This window comes from Sus scrofa, chromosome 9 (assembly GCF_000003025.6).
Source record: "Sus scrofa isolate TJ Tabasco breed Duroc chromosome 9, Sscrofa11.1, whole genome shotgun sequence".
In the NCBI taxonomy this organism is placed as follows: Eukaryota; Metazoa; Chordata; class Mammalia; order Artiodactyla; family Suidae; genus Sus; species Sus scrofa.
The window spans coordinates 106,783,502-106,801,993 of NC_010451.4; the positions used below are offsets into that span (position 1 = coordinate 106,783,502).

At 43.1% G+C, this 18,492-nt stretch overlaps 1 long non-coding RNA gene and 1 pseudogene across 2 annotated transcripts; one reads left to right on the forward strand and one right to left on the reverse strand.

Annotated features, from left to right (window-relative positions):
- Positions 1,321–16,998, forward strand: LOC110255501. 2 transcript variants are annotated; one of them, XR_002335909.1, is made up of 4 exons: positions 1,321–1,471; positions 6,164–6,260; positions 16,032–16,132; positions 16,424–16,998. It is a non-coding gene; the product is annotated as an uncharacterized LOC110255501 (long non-coding RNA). The 2 variants fall into 2 exon arrangements; XR_002335908.1 differs by lacking the exon at positions 6,164–6,260 and adding an exon at positions 13,728–13,832.
- The window catches only part of LOC100622054, a 31,223-nt pseudogene continuing 29,761 nt past the window's right edge, over positions 17,031–18,492 (reverse strand).

Sequence of the window (18,492 nt, forward strand, 5' to 3'; positions counted from 1 at the left end):
TCAACTTACTCATTTTCAGGAAGGAAAGAGGGAACGAGCACTTTATATAAACACCAGTGTTGCCGAAACTCGGCCTCTGTCCACTGGTGCCAAAGAGAATTGCAGGGACAGAGTTTTGGGTGAAGGAGAAAATGATAGCTTTTATTGCTTTGTCAGGCAAAGGAGGCCAGAGCAGGCTAATACCTTAAAGATTGTGCCCTCCACTGGGAAGAATTATGGGAGTTTTATAGTAAAAAAAAAAAAAAAGAGAGAGAGAAATAGTTTTTCAGATAGGAATCAGGATTGGGACAAACATGAATACTTCTTTCTTTGGGGGAATCTTAGCCATCAAAGCTGAACTCAGGGGATCTTGGCATGATCATGATGGGGGTCTTCTGGGTGATTGCCTAAAATAACAGTACTTCCAAAAAGGGCATATTGACCAGAGATTAGAACAACCTAGGAAAGTTCCTGAAAAACATCATGTGCTCATCATCTTTAACCCACAGGCAACAGTGTTCAGAGTGCCTAATCTTTAGCTTGTGAGTGACTGTGTTTAGGGTACAATAAAGCCAGGGAGAAGCAAAAGGAAGGACCTTAAATTGTTCCATTTTAAAGTATTCATTTCTAAAAGAAGCATAAGGAATATAACTTTTTTCTTAAGTGTATAAGATACCTATGTCATTCTGTGTATCCCCTGAGGGGGAACCAGGACCCTGGCCCAAGGCGATACTATTGTTTCTTGACTGTTCCTCCCTTGTCTTTGCATCCCCTTCCTTCCTGATTAGCAACTGTCTGAACCTGCGCCTTGAAGCTCAGGGAAGGCTATGGTGGCTGAATGAGGCCCATCTCCTAAAAACAAGAAATGGGGGACACAGAAAGGTTTTTGTGCCCAGGAGCCCCACAGGGCCCTGCTCAGTTACACCAGGGATCACTTGCTCTCTTTAGATGACTAGCAGAAAGGAGCTAGGGACTCAAGGTCTTCTGAAAGCTTTAACCTGGAATGAATCTACCACCCAGAAGTGAAGGATCAGGTCAGGGCAACAAAATAGAGTGCAAAAACAAACCAACCAACCCAGATAAACAAGGTCACTCAGCCTAACAATCCTTCCTAATTGGTCTGAAAAAAGGGTCCTTCTGCCTGGTGTCATTTGAGCCTATAGAAGAAGACTGAGTTTGGCTCAAAAGCCAAGGGAAGCTTTATTCTCTGCTCAAAGAATGGAGAGGGATGAGCGCAGGCTCTGGCGCACAGGTGCTCCTGGAAAGGCTGGGACAGGCTGCTTTACAGGGAATCTCATCAGCAGGGGGAGGGGGCGGAGTTCTCGAGGGTCTGGCGCCGCTGCCCCGCCCTCCACGCCGTGGTGAATTGCAGTGTTCTGAGCAGGGGTTCTCCGCAGGGCTTTTCTAGCTGAGGTGTTGGCACCAGGGTTCTGCACCAGGAACTTGAACCTGACCTGGTAGATGCAAGACCTCTGTATGTGCCCCCCTATAGGTAAGTGAACTTAGACTAAGCCCAAGAGAAGAGGTTAAACCTTAACACCCTGACTCCATCTTATTTTTCCCAGGGACCCCATGGGATTTGCTGGTGACAAATCCACGGAGTCTAAAAGAAATGGTTTCGATGAGAGGATCAAGGGGTGGGAACCTATTTGAAGGGTCCAGGTGCCATGCTCTCTTGTCCTTGGACCCTTTTCTCTGCTTTGAGCATATGGGTCTCCTGGGTGAAGCAGAGCCTGCTAGTTCTTGCCTATGGAGGCACCCTTAGGGTTTCTGCATGAAAAGTGTGAGCCCAGCATTCAGCCAAACTCCCAGAGTGGCCTTCATGGGGTATTTGAGGGGCTTTGAAGCAATCTAAAAGCGTGCAGAATTCCAGCCTGGGCATCTGCCATCTCCAGAAAATAGGGGATCCTACATGAACAAGGGTAACAAAGTTTTAAGATTCTGCTGAAAAAGTCCGGGGTAGTTGAACTTGACTGGGAGTCTTGAGAGCTGTGCTGGTCCAGGCTGATTCCCAAGGAGACAACTCTAGGATCCTCTATGGAGCCAGTGAGGGCTGCTCCTCAGGTTCCAGAGTAACCCCAAAAACAAAAAGATGAGCTATGCCCTAGGAGCTACCCATAGTTAAAGCCTAGGGATTAAGGAGAGGCAACCTAGATAAGCAAAAGGACAATTTACCAGCTTTAGGCCACACGACACAAAGATCCTACAGCCTTAAGTTTTTTAATGTAGAAACAAGATAATGCTGGATAGGATTCAGGATTCCTGTAATAGATGTTAAAAGGAGCTGAAATGAATAGATATTTTCTGAACCATTATTAAACTATGTAGGAGGGAAGGAGAAAGTAAGGAAGAGTGGAGAGACTGGGAAAATTTTATCATTTGAATGTACCAGAGTTTTATTTCTTTTTTTTTTAAGTAGAACCATTGGAACTACCTAACTCTACACTGAATAACTGATAAAATGTGTGTGTGTGTGTGTGTAAAACATTTTAGTTTGGAGACATAAAGAAGCTAGTCATATACCATGAAATAAATAACATCCAAACAAAAGTGGAAGGGGGTAAGAACTCCAGCATTTGAGCTTAATTGCTAGGAGAATATTTACCTGAACAGCAGTAGAGGCCCAATACACAGGTGAATCCTTCTTTAAAGAAATAATCAATTGTGGCATTAAAGCCATCCCTACATCCATACTCTCTAGTTCTGCAATATTTCCTATTGCAAGTAAATTGGTATTCAAAAATTTTAAACTGTCTTCAGTCCTATTAAAAGTATAAAAACAGGAGTTCCCGTCATGGCTCAGCGGTTAATGCACCCAACCAACATCCATGAGAACTCAGGTTCAATCCCTGGCCTTGCTCAGTGGGTTAAGGATCCAGCATTGCTGTGAGCTGTGGTGTAGGTTGCAGACGCAGCTGGGATCTGGCGATGCTGTGGCTGTGTTGTAGGCCAGCAGCTGCAGCTTCCATTGGACCCCTAGCCTGGGAACCTCCATATGCTACGGGTGTGGCCCTAAAAAGACAAGACAAAAAAACAAACAAACAAAACAAAACAAAAAAACCAGTTTAAAGCTCACTAATTTAGGAGTTTTCACTATGGCCTGGTGAGTTAAGATTCTGACTATAGTGGTTCAAATCACTGCAGGGCTGTTTCAGTCCCCAGCCCTGCACAGCGGGTTAAAGGATCCAGTGTTGCCGCAACTGTGGCTTGGATCAAATCCCTGGCCCAGGAATTTCCATATGCCATGGGTGTGGCCATAAAAAAAAAAAAAAAAAAAGCTCACTAATTTAAAATAAAGCACCTACAGTGGAAAAATTACATTGATAGATACAGACAGTCCCTGACTTAGGATTTTTTGACTTTACCATAGCGTGAAAGCATTCGGTGGGAACCATATATCGAATTCTGAATTGCAGTCCTTTCCTGGGCTAGTGATATGCAGAGCAATACTCTCTTGGGATACAGGGCAGGGCGGGAATGAACTCCCAGTCCTGAAGGTGAACAACAGATACACTTACAACCACTCTATCCAGACGACCATTCTGTTTTCCACTTTCAGTACAGTATGCAATCAATGACAGAAGATACTCAACACTTTATTATAAAATAGGTCTTGTGTTAAATAATTTTGTCCACCCATAGCTAATGTAAGTGCTCCGAGCATGTTTAAACTAGGCTAAGCTATGATGTTTAGTGGCTTAGGGTTTTTGTGGTGGTTGTGGTTCCTGGGCCGGGTATCAGATCCAAGCCACAGCTGCAGCCTAGCTGTGGCAACACCAGAGTTTTTCACCCACTGTGCCAGATGGGGGGATCAAACCTGTGTCCTGGCACAGCAGAGACATTGCGCCACAGAGGAAACTCCAGGTTAGGTGTATTCAATGCATTTTTAGACTTCTGATAGTTTCAACTTACAACAGCTTTATCAGGATATAACCCCATCATAAGTCCAGGAAGATATGTGCTGTATTTTCAAATGTGAGCCATCTGAGCCATCCAGCTCCTCATGAACTAACTAGCAAAATAAAGTCTTTAATGTGGATGATAGTGTCTGTGAGTGAAGCTCTTTCATTACTGCTTGGGAGGATTCATAGCCTGACAGGCAGCCCCTACCCTGCCTGCCTGAGAGCCCTCTCCTGCTTGCTCTGCCCCATGTGGAGTGTCAGCCTGAAGAGTCCTTTTTACATTACAGCAGAAGAAAGCCACATCAGCTACTCAGAATCTCCTTCTTAGAGATGAGCAACTTAGGATTGCTGGGCACAGGAAGAAGACCAGCAGCAAGAAAGTGAAACCAAGATAAGTAATTAGAAAGACATAAATAATTCAGGAAGCAAAGCAATTGTAATTAAAATCCTCAGAGAGGTTAGCTATCCATAAACCAAGGTGAAGCTACTATAAATGAGGAGCAATCAAAAAAACAAAACCAAACAAAAAGCACCTTTGGAAAGTATTACTTACTAATATAAAAAATGCAGTAGAATAATGGAAAAGTCAAAGATATTTCTCAGACCTCAGAACAAAAGGCAAAGAGTGAAAAAATGAGATGAAAGTTGAGACAACTTTATGTTTTGAGTATTTTACCACAATAAAAAAATTTTAAAGCTGAGAAGACATTAATTCAGCACGTCTAGCCTTCAATGAGTCAGATTTGAAGAGAGCACAGAGACCATGATGAAGAGGAAATTAGCAAAGAAATAATGAAAATCTTTTAAAGCTACAATCTTTTAAAATGGTCACAAATCTTCCAGGTGATAAGGTCTATTAAATGCCCAATTCAAGGATTTAAAAATACTTATTTCTAAACAGGCTACTATGAAATTTCAGAACATCAAACAGAGAACATCTTCAAACCTTCCAGAAAGTACAAACCCATCAGCCACAAAAGACCAAGCCAAACTAGCATCCCATTTCTCATTAATAGCAGTAGATGCTGGGAGGCAATGGAGCTGTGCTCGCAGAGGTCTAAGGAAAAATAATTTCTGATCTGTTGTAGTAAGATTATATCCTGAAGTATTAATCTGTATGTTTCCCATGTGCTTCTTTAACCTCTTTACTTACATGAAACCCCAAGGGTCTTTTTTTCTTCCACTTTGTTCTACTCAGATAGGCATGAGTCACCACCTTGGAAGCAGCAACAAAAACTATTAAAAAAAAAAAAAAAAAAAAAAGGAAAAAGACTTTAGACAGAGGACCAGAAGGAAAGCTATATCTGCATACTAGAAGAGCTAGTTTTTCCACTCTAAGGCTGAGATACAATATGAACGAGAAAAGGGAAGAAAATGGCAAAGGGACAACTTCAGAAAGGAATGTAGAAAACTCTAAGAGGGGAACTGGTAGGATGGGAAAGCTTTTCATCACAGGTGTCACTTGGTTGCCTGGTAACCGATTTGGTGCTGAACTGTCCTCACGGGTTGCAGTCTCTAGTGACGAACTCCACCCTTGTGGTTGGATGGCTGGTCATCATTCATTGACTGTCCAGTTTGATGGGACTTTCATTAGTTTGAGTGGATTATCTACTCTCTGATGGTGTATATTAATACATTTTGTGGGATGTTGGTAACATGACTATATCAAGACAGAGCTGAACAAAACCAGTTGAAAATTGCGCTATTCTGTTTACACTGGAATACTATACCCAGTCAAACTATCAAATGTGTTAACAAAACAGATATGATTTTGAGACATTCAGTTCTTAGTTTTATACCATTTTTTAAGAAGTTTCTTGATCTATTTTAGCAAAATGAGGGAGAGGATCAAGAAGGAGGAAGATGTGGGATTCAGGAGAGCAGATGAAAACAAAAAAGCAGCCAAGGAAAGTCCTGGTATTCCCAGAATGATAGCTGTAGTGCAGGCCTAGAAAACAAGAAATTCTTAGAAGAGCAGCAGGAGGGAGGTAACTGGAAGAAAGGGAGACTTTTAGCAGGGTCATCTTAATGGGGAAAAAAAATGGTTTATTGATTGTGTCCTTTCAAAATTCTTTTTTTTTAATTATTTTACTTGGCTTCCTCCAAAATTCATATGTAGAAATCCTATCCCCACCCCGAATATGATGGTATTAGAAGTTGGAGCCTTTGGGAGGTAATTAAGATTAAATTCATGAGGATGGAGCCTTTACTAAAGGATTAGTGCCCTTTATAGGAGCCATGAGAACTTGCTTCCTCTCTCTCTCTGATCTCCACCATGTAAGGACATAAAGGAAGCTGCTGTCTGAAATCCTGAAAAGAGCCCTTGCCAGAACCCAATGGTACTGTCACGTTGATCGTGGACTTCCAGCTTCCAGAACTGTGAGAAATAAATTTTTGTTGTTTAAGTTACCTAGTCTATGATACGCTATTAGACAGATGGTATGATGGAATAGATGGTAGAATGAGAAAGATTTGTCAAAGTCAGTGCTTTAAGAAAAAGGGGGAGGGCATTTAGAAACAATAAAATTCCACAAGGAAAAAAAAATATAAATATGTAGCAAACTCAAGTACATAATGGTTTTAAGAAATTTCTAAACTATAAGAAAGAGACTCCATTTGACTTTGAGGAAAATAAATCTTCGTACTGATGCCGAGTTTATATCATTTGGCTCAGTACAAAAGTGAAAGTATTCCAAGCACATAACTTGGGTTAACATTTGAACAGCCCTAATAACACATAAGCTCCATTTTAGCTTTTAAGGAAGACTGGACTGTGGTAGCAGAACAGAATACAAATTGGTAATTTTGATAATATGAAAGGTAAAAATGACAGAATTGGGGCCATGACAGGAGGACGAAAGCTAGAGAAAAGTATGGGGCACCATTATCATTTTATAAAGCTGGAAGTCAATAGATAATGCTGAAAGTTGAACCTAACCCTAACCCAAGAAAGAGAGGTACACGTAAATTTTCTATAGTCACAAAAAAGAGCCAATAGAAGGGAGTTCCTATCATGGCTCAGCAGAAACAAATCTGACTAGCATCCATGAGATCAAAGGTTCAATCCCTGGCCTTGCTTAGTGGGTTAAGGATCCAGCATCACCATGAACGGTGGTATAAGTCACAGAAGTGGCTTGGATCTGGTGTTGCTGTGACCGTGGTGTAAGCCAGCGGCTATAGCTCCAATTTGACCTCTAGCCTGGGAACCTCCATATGCCATGGGTGCCACCCTAAAAAGACAAGAAAAGAAAGAAAGAAGGAACCAATAGAAGAACTGGGGTGGGGGGAAGTAGACATGTAGCATTGGAAGGAGTGGAGAAGAGAGTCCAGTATGGGAACGAAAACAAATATTTTTATAATGTTGACTGTCTTAGTTCAAGTTGTTATTAACAGAACACCATACACTGGCACGGGAAGTTTAAACAACAGAAATTATTTCTCTTATATACAGAGATTGAGAAATCCAAGATCAAGGTGTCAGCAGATCCAATATTTGATGAGGGTCCATACATTGGCACTGGGAAGTTTAAACAACAGAAATTATTTCTCTTATTTATAGAGATTGAGAAATCCAAGATCAAGGTGTCAGCAGATCCAATATTTGATGAGGGTCCATACATTGGCACTGGGAAGTTTAAACAACAGAAATTATTTCTCTTATATACAGAGATTGAGAAATCCAAGATCAAGGTGCCAGCAGATCCAATATTTGATGAGGGTCCATACATTGGCACTGGGAAGTTTAAACAACAGAAATTATTTCTCTTATTTATAGAGATTGAGAAATCCAAGATCAAGGTGCCAGCAGATCCAATATTTGATGAGAGTGACCTTTCTGGTTTATAGAGGACAGCCCCCTTATGGGAGAGGGCAGGGAGAAAGAAGGGGATACAAGGGGAGGGAGAAAGGGGAAAAGAGAAGGGGAAGGGGAAGAAGAAGAGAAAATTCTCAAATGTCTCTTCTTATAAGGAAGGACACTAAGTCCATTTTAACAGTTCCACCCTCATGACCTAATTAGCCCATAAGGGGCCCCTTCCAAATACCATCACACTGGGGATTATGGTTTCAATACAAGGCATGGGGTGGGGGGGAAGACAAACATTAAATGCATAGCATCAATCATGGAAAGTGGACCTGAGGCTAGAGAGAGGTGGGTTTCTCACTATAAACTGCTCTATGATCTTTGATTTATTTGGAGTTTATACTTCTTTGATTAAAACATTTTTGAAAATTAATTTTATTGGAGAATACTATGGATTTACAATGTTGTGTTAGTTTCAGGTGTGCAGCAAAGTAAATCAGTCATACATATACATATATCCATTCTTTTTCCCATATTAGAAATTATGGAGTAGATTTTCCTGTGCTGTATAGAAAGTTCTCTATTTTATATAGTAGTTTGTATATGTTATTTTCACTCTACCAATTCTTCCCTCCCCCAAAAATTTCACCTATGGTAACCATAGTATTTGTTTTGAAATATGTGAGTTTATTTCTGTTTTTTATTTTTTTATTTATTTTTAATTTTTTTGGATTTTTCCTTTTAGGACCACACCCATGACATATGGAGGTTCCCAGGCTAGGGGTCAAATGGAGCTGCAGCTGCCAGCCTACACCACAGCCACAGCAACACCAGATCCGAGCTGCGTCTTGGAACAATACCACAGCTCACGGCAACGCCAGATCCTTAACCCACTGAGTGAGGCCAAGGATCAAACCCGCATGGTCCCTAGTCGGATTCGTTTCCGCAGCGCCAGGACAGGAACTCCCTGTTTCTGTTTTTCAAATAAGTTATTTTGTATCATTTTTATTAGATTCCACATATAAGTGATATCATATGCTATTTGCCTTTCCCTGTCTTACTTCACTCAGTATGATAATTAACTTATTATTATTATTATTATTACTATTTTGCTCTTTAGAGCCACACCTACACATACAGAAATTCCCAGATGAGGGGTCAAGTCAGAGCTGTAGGCGCTGGCCTATGCCACAGCCACAGTAACAAGGGATCTGAGCCACGTCTGCAACCTACACCATGGCTCACAGCAACACCAGCTCTTTAACCCACTGAGTGAGGCCAGGGATCAAACCCACATCCTCATCGATCCTAGTCGGGTTCGTTAACCACTGAACCACGACAGGAACTCTGACAATTAACATTTTAGATGCATTCCAGGAATCACCTCCTCTGTGAAGCCTCCTCTGACCTCCCTCCACTAGTAGAGTTGGGCATTCATTTGTGTCCTGGCTGTACTCCTAGCAGATGTTATGGCCTAAATTATGCCCCCCAAAAATGCAAATGGGGAAACCTTTACCCCCATGTGACTATTTTTGGAGCCAGGGCCTTTAAGACAGTGATGAAATTAAAGGAAGTCTTAAGAGTGGAGCCCTGATCCAACAGATCTGCTGTCCTTATAAGAAAAGAAGAGACTCCAGAGCTCTCTGCCAAATTAGGACACATTGAAAAGGCAGCTGTCCACGAGCCAAGAAGAAAGTTCTCGCCAGAACCTGACTATGCTAGTACCTAGCATAGGGTCTCAACTTTCACCTCTAGAACTGTGAGAAAACAAACTTCTGTTGTTGAAGCCAGCCAGTCTGTGATACTTTATTATGGCAGCCCAAGCTGGCTAATATACTGGGTTCTACTGCCACGATTTGATACATCCAGTTCCCCTTCTGAATTCCAGGCTCCTGAGAGCAAAGCCCCATATGAATGTAACTGCCATACATTGAGGGCTTACTACACGCCAGTCACTGTACGAGGCACTCATATTGTCTAATTTAAACCTTACAGCTTCAGAGCATCTCGTTTTACAGAAAAAGAAACTAAGGCTTGGAGAAATTATATGGCTTATCCAAATTCATTAGAATTCATTTATATCTGGCTCCACACCACCATACTGCCTTCTTTGGCTTCTGTTTCCTTGCCTCCTAGCAGTTCCCCACACACATCTGGTTTGGAGAGGTTGTCAATTTCCTGATAAATGTATTCTAATCTCATCAAGGGAAAATAACCTGTTTCTCTTTACTGTATAAATTCCTGAACTTGATATTCTTGAAAACTCCCACCTCCCATAATAATAAAATTTAAAAGCCCCTCTCTCTTCTAGGAGTTCCCTGGTGGCTTAGCAGGGTAAGGACCTGTCATTGTCACTGCTGGGCTCAGGTTCGATCCCTGGCCCAAGAACTTCCACATGCTGCAGGCACAACCAAAAAAAAAACCTCTCCAGATCCATCTGTATAACTCACAGAGCTCAGTGCAAAATGCAATTGCAAGGCCTCTTGTTCAAAAATTATTAAGAACTTCAAAAGCTTCCAGGTTGGTGAACACATGGAGCTTTGGGGAGAGTAGTGCACCCATGGATCATGGAAACGCCACACTCCATCCCACGTACCTTGCCCCCTGCTTCTCTTCCATCTGGCTGTGCCTCAGTTAAATCCTTTTGTGATAAGCTAATAAACAGTGCCCATTCTGGACACCCACCTTACTTTATTCAAAGAACAATCCACCCCAGCGATCTCTGCACAGCAGTGTGTTGAGATCTCACTTGTTCCTTTTTTCAGCTTCAGTGTCCTCCACTGTGTGGCTTACTCAACCAGTTCCTGATGACGGATATTTGCCCTGTTTCCAGTCTTCTGTTACTGTGAGAGGTACAATGTAATAAAAGAAACTCAAGATGGCAATAGCAGAGCATTAAATGAAGTGTAGGGCCTGTCTCTATACAGGGCTTGATGTGGCTATACATATGCAACTGCTAGTGACACAAGGTCATAAGTTCAGGTGGGGTGAGAGTATCATCACCCCACCCACTCCAGAGTGGACCAGAGGTCATCATACATCCACTTCTCCTATGTTCTCTTTTCTCTGGAAATGGTTTCTTTATCTATCAAGAACAAGCCCTTGACATTAATTCAGAAAGATGATGGCACCCCAGTGTTCGTAGTAGCACTGTTTACAATAGCCAAGATAATGAAAGCAGCTTAAGCACCCAACAATAGATAACTGCATAAAGAAGATGTGGTATATATACAATGGAGCATTAGTCATGAAAGAAAGAACGAAACTTTGCTATTAGCTTGAGCACTCCATGACAAAAGATTCATTTAGCATAGAGAGTTCCAAGAAAACTAAGTTTGAACTGGAGTCCCACATACAAATCCATCATTCACAAGAATGCTTGGGTGGCCAGGACATTTGAATGAGGAGGTGCAAAGTGTCTAAGCAGAGGTTTGCACTCCCACCACCCCAGAGGACATTCGGCAATGTCTGGAGACATTTTTGGTTGTCACAGCAGGTGGGGAGGCTTCAGACATCTATCTAGTGGGTAGAGGCCAGCAATGCTGCTAAATGTCCTGTAATTTACGGAAGAGCTCCCACAACCAATATGCATCCAACCAACAGGGCAATAGTGCTGAGGTTGAGAAATCAAGTCTAGGCAACGATTCACCCTCAGAATGTGACTCTCAGGCCAAAGCTTAACATGCAGATCCTTGGGCTCCACCCAGGCGACTCAATCTTATGTAACACCCAGATATGTGCTTTTCAGAAATCTTCCCAGGTGATGTTAATGCATGTTAAAATGTAAGAGCCATTGAACTGAAATAACCGACTCTAAAGAAATAACATTTCTACCTGGAGAACTACCATTGCATGATTAGCAATGATGCCTGTTTAATGATAACAGAGAGAAAACTTTTACTTGCAAGCAGCTACACACTCTCTGGACAAAGCAACAGCATCAGAATAATCCACCCACAATCACAGCCTGTTCTAAAAAGACAGGGGACGTTATAAAGAAGAAAAACCGTCATCACATCTTCACCCTCCAACTACAGAAGCTAATTCCCTAGACTGCCAGAGGTATTTTTAAACGTTTATTGACATGAAAAACAAAACAGCTCTAAAAATCCCAATTGTAAGGCAATCTGTATTCCTCAAGGCTTGCAAATCCAAACATTCGAAATTAGGATCCATGAAATTAAAGAGAATACGTTACAAACATCCTGACTACCGCCTTCAACACATGTCACAGCACTGGGAAATTATTTTAAGCTTTATAACCCATATGAAATTTTGTCATTTTCCATTAACTTTAAAAATATAGACTTTAAAAGAAACACTGCCTGGAGCCCTCCCTCTCCCAGGGGCTGTATTAGAAGCTTCCCTTTTCCAGAAAGGTCAGCAAATACTCTTCCCTTCTCTGTCCAGTTTAGTTCCCACTAGAATGAGATACTGTTATTCACAGAAGTTCATCTCACCCCTGAAGGGTTGGGCCTGGGTAGTGGGCATCATCCCTAGTAGACATAAATGGAAGATTCAGCCCAGAAGCCTAAGCACAGATAAGGGGAGATTAGTCCCAGGGCTGATGCAGTAACAATTTCAAGGCTGTAAACCCAGACAGAAGGTCTGAGAGAAGTCGCTTCCTGGATAGTATGCTAATGTAAGCTTTTTCTGTCTTGGCGCATAAAAGGCACCTTTGCAGGTTAGCAAGACCACTGAACTCTAGCAAGGCCTCTGTAAGATAAAGGGAGGCAAGGCAGAGCCCTTGCACATTCTGGGGAACTTTTTGTTTAAAACCTTCGTGCTGCCACTTTACCCTGCCATTGGAGGAAACAAAAGTAAAATCAGCCGTAACTAAGCCAATCTGTCATTACTGCCTATCTTCCAACGCAGCTGAGCTTCTGGACTAAGAGTGAGGACAAAGGTGGAGAGACACGGTGCACCCAGGGGAGTAGAGGTACAGGGGCTCCCCGCCAGAAGCAGCGCTGCCGCTTCGTGTCCACAGAGCGAGGAGAGCCAGCAGAATCCTTAGGACATGACATAAAGAAAACGCTGTGAGTTTAAATGTAAAAAAATAAAAAATCCTTAGGACAGAAAAGACAACCCTCAGGGGCCTCTCCTCCCTTCCCAGCCTCACCCTAGTGACGTCCCTGTTTATCACACAAGGCCACCCAGCCTCTTTTTGGTCCTTGGGACTCTCATATCGCCTGTCAATGCCTGTCCTTCATTCCGTTCAAGGCTCTCTGCCTCCCTCTGCAAAAGACAGATATTCAGGGCTCATTCTACTCAGTTCTTTCAAGTTGAGAGGTTGATATGATAAAACTCACTAATGTATAAAGAAAGCAATGTGTTATCTCTGTAGGGGTTTAGAATATATCACCCCCAAATATGCCACTTTGGCATACTGACTATTTTGAATTAAAGTACGTGAGAGAGAGCTGATGCAGGAAGAATACCGACCCACCAATGTCCCCCTGAAAGAGGAGCTTAATCTCCCCTGTGAAAGGGACTCTGTACCTGGAAGGCAGAGGGCATCCTGATACATCACCACAGGCAGGGCTAAGAGGGTTATATAAACCTTGTTACTTCTTTATTTTTTATGGGTTTTTTGTTTGTTTGTTGGTTGGTTGGTTGGTTTTTAGGACCACACATGGGGCACATGGAGGTTCCCAGGCTAGGGGACAAATCAGAGCTACAGCTGCTGGCCTACATCACAGCCACAGCAAGGCAGGATCCAAGCCGCATCTGTGACCTACACCACAGCTCACAGCAACTCCAGATCCTTAACCCACTGAGTGAGGCTAGGGGTCGAACCTGCATCCTCATGGATACTAGTCAGATTCATTTCCGCTGAGCCACAATGGGAACTACCAAACCTTGTTACTTCGTCATTTTACTACCCCCTTTGTCTTGTCAATTCTTTACAAATCAATTGTTTTCTTGTCTAAAATGTATGCTGGGTCATTTCTTTGAGTCATATCTTTGTGGGACTCCAGCATGTATGTACCTAAGTACGTATGTAGTTAAATTTTTTTTCTTGCTCATCTGCCTTTTATTACTAGGTGTTCTCAGCCAAGCAAGAACCTAAAATGGTAGAGGAAAAACTACCATTCTCCTAACACCTTCCAAAGAATGTTTATATTTTAGAAGATATTAATAACATAAAGGTAATTCTTTTTTTTTTTTTTTTTTTTTTTGTCTTTTGTCTTTTTGTTGTTGCTATTTCTTGGGCCGCTCCCGCGGCATATGGAGGTTCCCAGGCTAGGGGTTGAATCGGAGCTGTAGCCACCGGCCTACGCCAGAGCCACAGCAACGCGGGATCCGAGCCAAGTCTGCAACCTACACCACAGCTCACGGCAACGCCGGATCGTTAACCCACCGAGCAAGGCCAGGGATCGAACCCGCAACCTCATGGTTCCTAGTCGGATTCGTTAACCACTGCGCCACGACGGGAACTCCCATAAAGGTAATTCTTAATGCAACATAACCAATCTGTAAAGGCAAATTTTCAAGGACCAACTCTTCCCAATGGAGGAGATCTTACAGCCCTCAAATCATCTCAAGTAACCAGAATGTGAGCCGCAGAAAGAGGGGAGGGATGGCTTATAGACTGATTTGTAAAGAAGTCAGCTGGTGAGTTCTCCATCTTTCAAATCCATCAAGAAACGGAGATGCCCTTTCCCCAAATTATGTTTGAAAACAGATGTTGGATAGCATTCTATCTGGAGCCTACTGTACAAATGCCTTCACCTTCAAAAACAACAGCAAATTCCCAAAGAGCATGCAGGTCCAACAGAAAAAGCACTCAGGGAGTTGTGGCTCAGCGGGTTAAGAATCTGACTAGTATCCATGAGGCTGTGGGTTCTGTCCCTGGCCTCACTCAGTGGGTTAAGGATCTGGCATTGCCGAAAGCTGCCATTTAGGTCACACATGTGGCTTGGATCTGGTGTTACTGGGGCTGTGGCATAGGCAGCAGCTGCAGCTCTGATTCAACTCATAGCCTTGGAACTTCCAGACCCTGCAGGTGTGGCCCTGAAAAGAAAGGGGAAAAAAAAAAAAAAGGCATGCAGTCATTTTCCATTACCTTTGCAGGGAATGGGGGGAAATTAGAGAAGACGGCGTCTCCCTTGGCCTCATTCCGAACCAGCTTGCTCATCTATGAAGCTGAACTGTTCCTACCCAGATATCAAAGATATCCCTAGTCTCATTAACTAATTGTCCCTCTAATAAGAATAATGATGATTTTAAAGCAGGCTGTTACTAAGGAAGCGTTTCCTTCTGTTGCTCTAATAAATAGTAAGTTACAGTTCTGAGAATGTGGCAAAGTATTTTCAAAACCACAAAGAGGAGTCCTGTTGTGGCTCAGCAGAAACTAATCTGGCTCGTAACCATGAGGATGGGGGTTCGATTCCTGGCCTCACTCAGTGGGTTAAGGATCTGGCCTTGCCATGAGCAGTGGTATAGGTCACAGATGTGCCTCGGATCCCTTGTTGCTGGGGCTGTGGTGTAGGCCATCGGCTACAGCTCCGATTCAACCCCTAGCCTGGGAACCTCCATGTGCTGGGGGTGCAGCCCTAAGACGACAAAAAAAAAAAAAAAAAAAGCAGAGATATCAATGAAAAAGAGCTGCAGCTCAGAGGGAAAAACAGTGGAAAACTGAGCCTCTGCCCTGCTCTAAATGCCAATTCCTGCCCTTCAGGGTGTGTGGCTCAGCCAAGGCAGGGAAAGGTAAGCTGACCAGCCTTTAATAGTTAACAACTAAAGCCCATTTAGGTATCGAGCATTCTCTCAATGGAGAAAAACCCAGGGTAACTGGGGTAATGGGTCAAAGACAAATTTTAATATTGAGTAAGAAGACTAATAAGAGTTTAGCTATAAAGTGTAGAATACATGCTATGCCCACCATTAAGGAAAGAGTTATAGAGAAAAGCAGTATACAGTAAGAAAAAAAAATAAACTATTTTTAGAAGGAAAGAGAGATATAATATTTCAGTCCCACTTCTATCACTAATTTCCCCCCATTCCCTGCAAAGGTATAATGGAAAATGACTGCTTTTTTTTTTTTTTTTTTTTTTTTTCGTTTTAGGGCTGCACCTGCAGCATATGGAAATTCCAAGGCTATGAGTTGAATCAGAGCTGCAGCTGCTGCCTATTCATTGGAATATAAGCTGCATGTGGGCAGGGACTTTCTGTTGGTTTTATTCACTGCTACATACCCAGCAGTAAAAAACAATGAGTGGAGTGGCATGTGTTGGGCACTGAATAGACGTTTATCAAATGAATCAACCCATTATTGTCATCTGGAAGAAGTCAAACAGCACTTAGGGACTATCACTTCACTGATTCGTTCCCTATTTGCCCCACAGCACTGCTGCCCTTGCCAAAGGATAATGACCTCATGAGTGGCATGTGTGCAAAGAAGCTGACGAGGTGATAACCCACTGGAGGGAAGTTGCAAGTCCTGAAGGTACAGTTGGGGAACTCGGAGCAGGTCGACTGGTCAGAAGGAAAGGGTCACCAGAGCCAATTGACACACACAGGCAGGCGCTAGAGGAGGGAAGGACAGTGGCAAGGGCAATAGCAGCAACAGCTTTTGAAGCAAAGCAGGAAAGTCGTTTAAGCAGCCCGTTTATTGTTTTCATGGAAAGTATCTTGGCCTCTCTGAAAAATCAGGCCTTTGGAACTGGTAAGGTTTTTGCTGTTCTGTGGCTGTTTTTCATAAAAGAAGCGTTTGTCTTTAAGTTTTGTTTGTTTTCAGGAAAGAAGTGGTAAAATATACACACTGTAGAGTCTGAATTCTCCCATCACAGAGAGTGACTGGGATGGTCCAGTTTCGATGTTCCTGGATATATATTGAAGCAGAGCAGGAAAGCAGTTTAAGCAGCTGGATTTCTGCTGCCTTTGGCCAAGGGGCTGGTAAGGATGGGATATCAACCACCAGTGGAGCCATGGAAAGAGAAGGACAGCAGAGGGAAGTTGAAGAATTAGGGAAGACTGGTCAAAAAGGAAAGCAAGCTGATACTGGACTAGCCATTTTCATCTTCCATAAAACAGAAGAGGAGGCAAGAGGGGAGGAGCGCAAAAACCAGAAAAGACTCTTAGCAGACATCCTGGAGTTGCCAGGATGGAATCAGTGTTGTTTCTGTGGAAATACCTTAGTCTTGGTTCTCTGAAAAATGGAGTCTTTGGAACTGGTGAAGTTATTGTTGGGGTTTTTTTTTTCCTGATGAGAAGCATTTGTCTTTAAGGTTTGTTGGTTTTCAGGAAACAAATAGTAAAGTATATACACCATGGAGTCTGAATTCTCCTTTCAGAGTGTGAATGTGATGGTCCAGTTGCAAAGTTCCTGAATATATTCTTTGGTGGGGGGTGGGGGACGCTATCTTTGGTGCTTCAGGTGGAGGTGGGGGGCCTTCCAACAACTTCCAAAATGATGGCAACAAACCTTCATGATCCCAAAGCCAGCTCTGTGTCGCTACCAGCTGTGTTTCAGGTACTGGCCTCGCCCTAAGGTGCCCTCAGCTGTAATATGTTGGGTCTGGATTCCATATTGCAGCCTCTCACTGCCATACTGTGTGCTTCCAAGAGAACCTCTCTAACTATTTGGGCCCCTTCTGGGTCACTGAATTCCAGCTGATCCCAAGCCTGGGCAATGGACATTCCTTTCATCAGTTTTACCAAATACCACATCTTGTCTTTGCTGTACTTTTTCTTCAACAACAGCTGGTTTCATTTGGTCTCTGAGGAGTTTCTCCAAGCTGTTGTGGAGGATAAATCATTGTATTCTTATTCTCCCATTTTCGAGAAATTTCAAAAGAAGCACTTGTGTGAATAAGTGATAGCGGCCAAGTGTTATGAGATGAAAGAAGCCCCAAGGCCAGTTTCCCTCAGATTCTGCATCTATAATGCACCAAAACATGGCAGTCTTACTGCCACCATCTCTCCTCAAAATTGTAAGTTGTTTATTTGGGAATGTGATTCTGGGAGCAATAGGGCAGGACGGAAAAGGAGAGAAAAAAATAATACAAGAATATGAAACTGAGCTGGCCATGGCTAAGGGCTCCATCCTGCCCAGACCTTTTGAAGAGCAGAGGATGCTCTGAACCATCTACGGAGGGGAGAACACTGGGGATGGCCGTTAACTCCCCCACGCTTCTGGGCTGTACATGGGTGGGTTCCCATAGGCTTTCCTTGCCTCAGCGTCAACAAAGCCCCAGGGCCAGAAGTGAGCTGTTCATGGCACAAGCTCAACTGCATCTGCATGAGGCCCATCAAAGCCCACAGGAGGGGTTCCCATCAGTGGCTCAGTGGTTAACAAATCTGACTAGGAACCATGAAGTTGTGGGTTCGATCCCTGGCCTCGCTCAGTGGGTTAAGGATCTGGCATTGCCATGAGCAGTGGTGTAGGTTGCAGATATGCCTAGGATCCCACGTTGCTGTGGCTCTGGTATAGGCTGGCGGCTACAGCTCAGATTAGACCCCCTAGCCTTAGATCCCTAGCCTCCATATGCCGAGGGTGCGGCCCTAGAGAAGGCAAAAAGACAAAAAAAAAAAAAAAAAAAAAAATTGGACCGCAGGACACTAGTCATCACAGCAGTGGCCAGATAGGAGGCTGGGCTGGGAGACTTGCACAAGGGACACAGTCACACCTGGCTCCTCTCTGCTCTGCTGGTGCCCCACCTATAAGAAGTCCATTCCATCTTCTATCCAAGTGTTGGAGGAAGTGGCTGGTAGCAATCTTTGCAAGGATTTATATAAGAGGACTAGTGGGACAAACTGCAGCTAGTTCCTGGGCCATTATTCATATTTAAGACTCCCCTTCTTTGC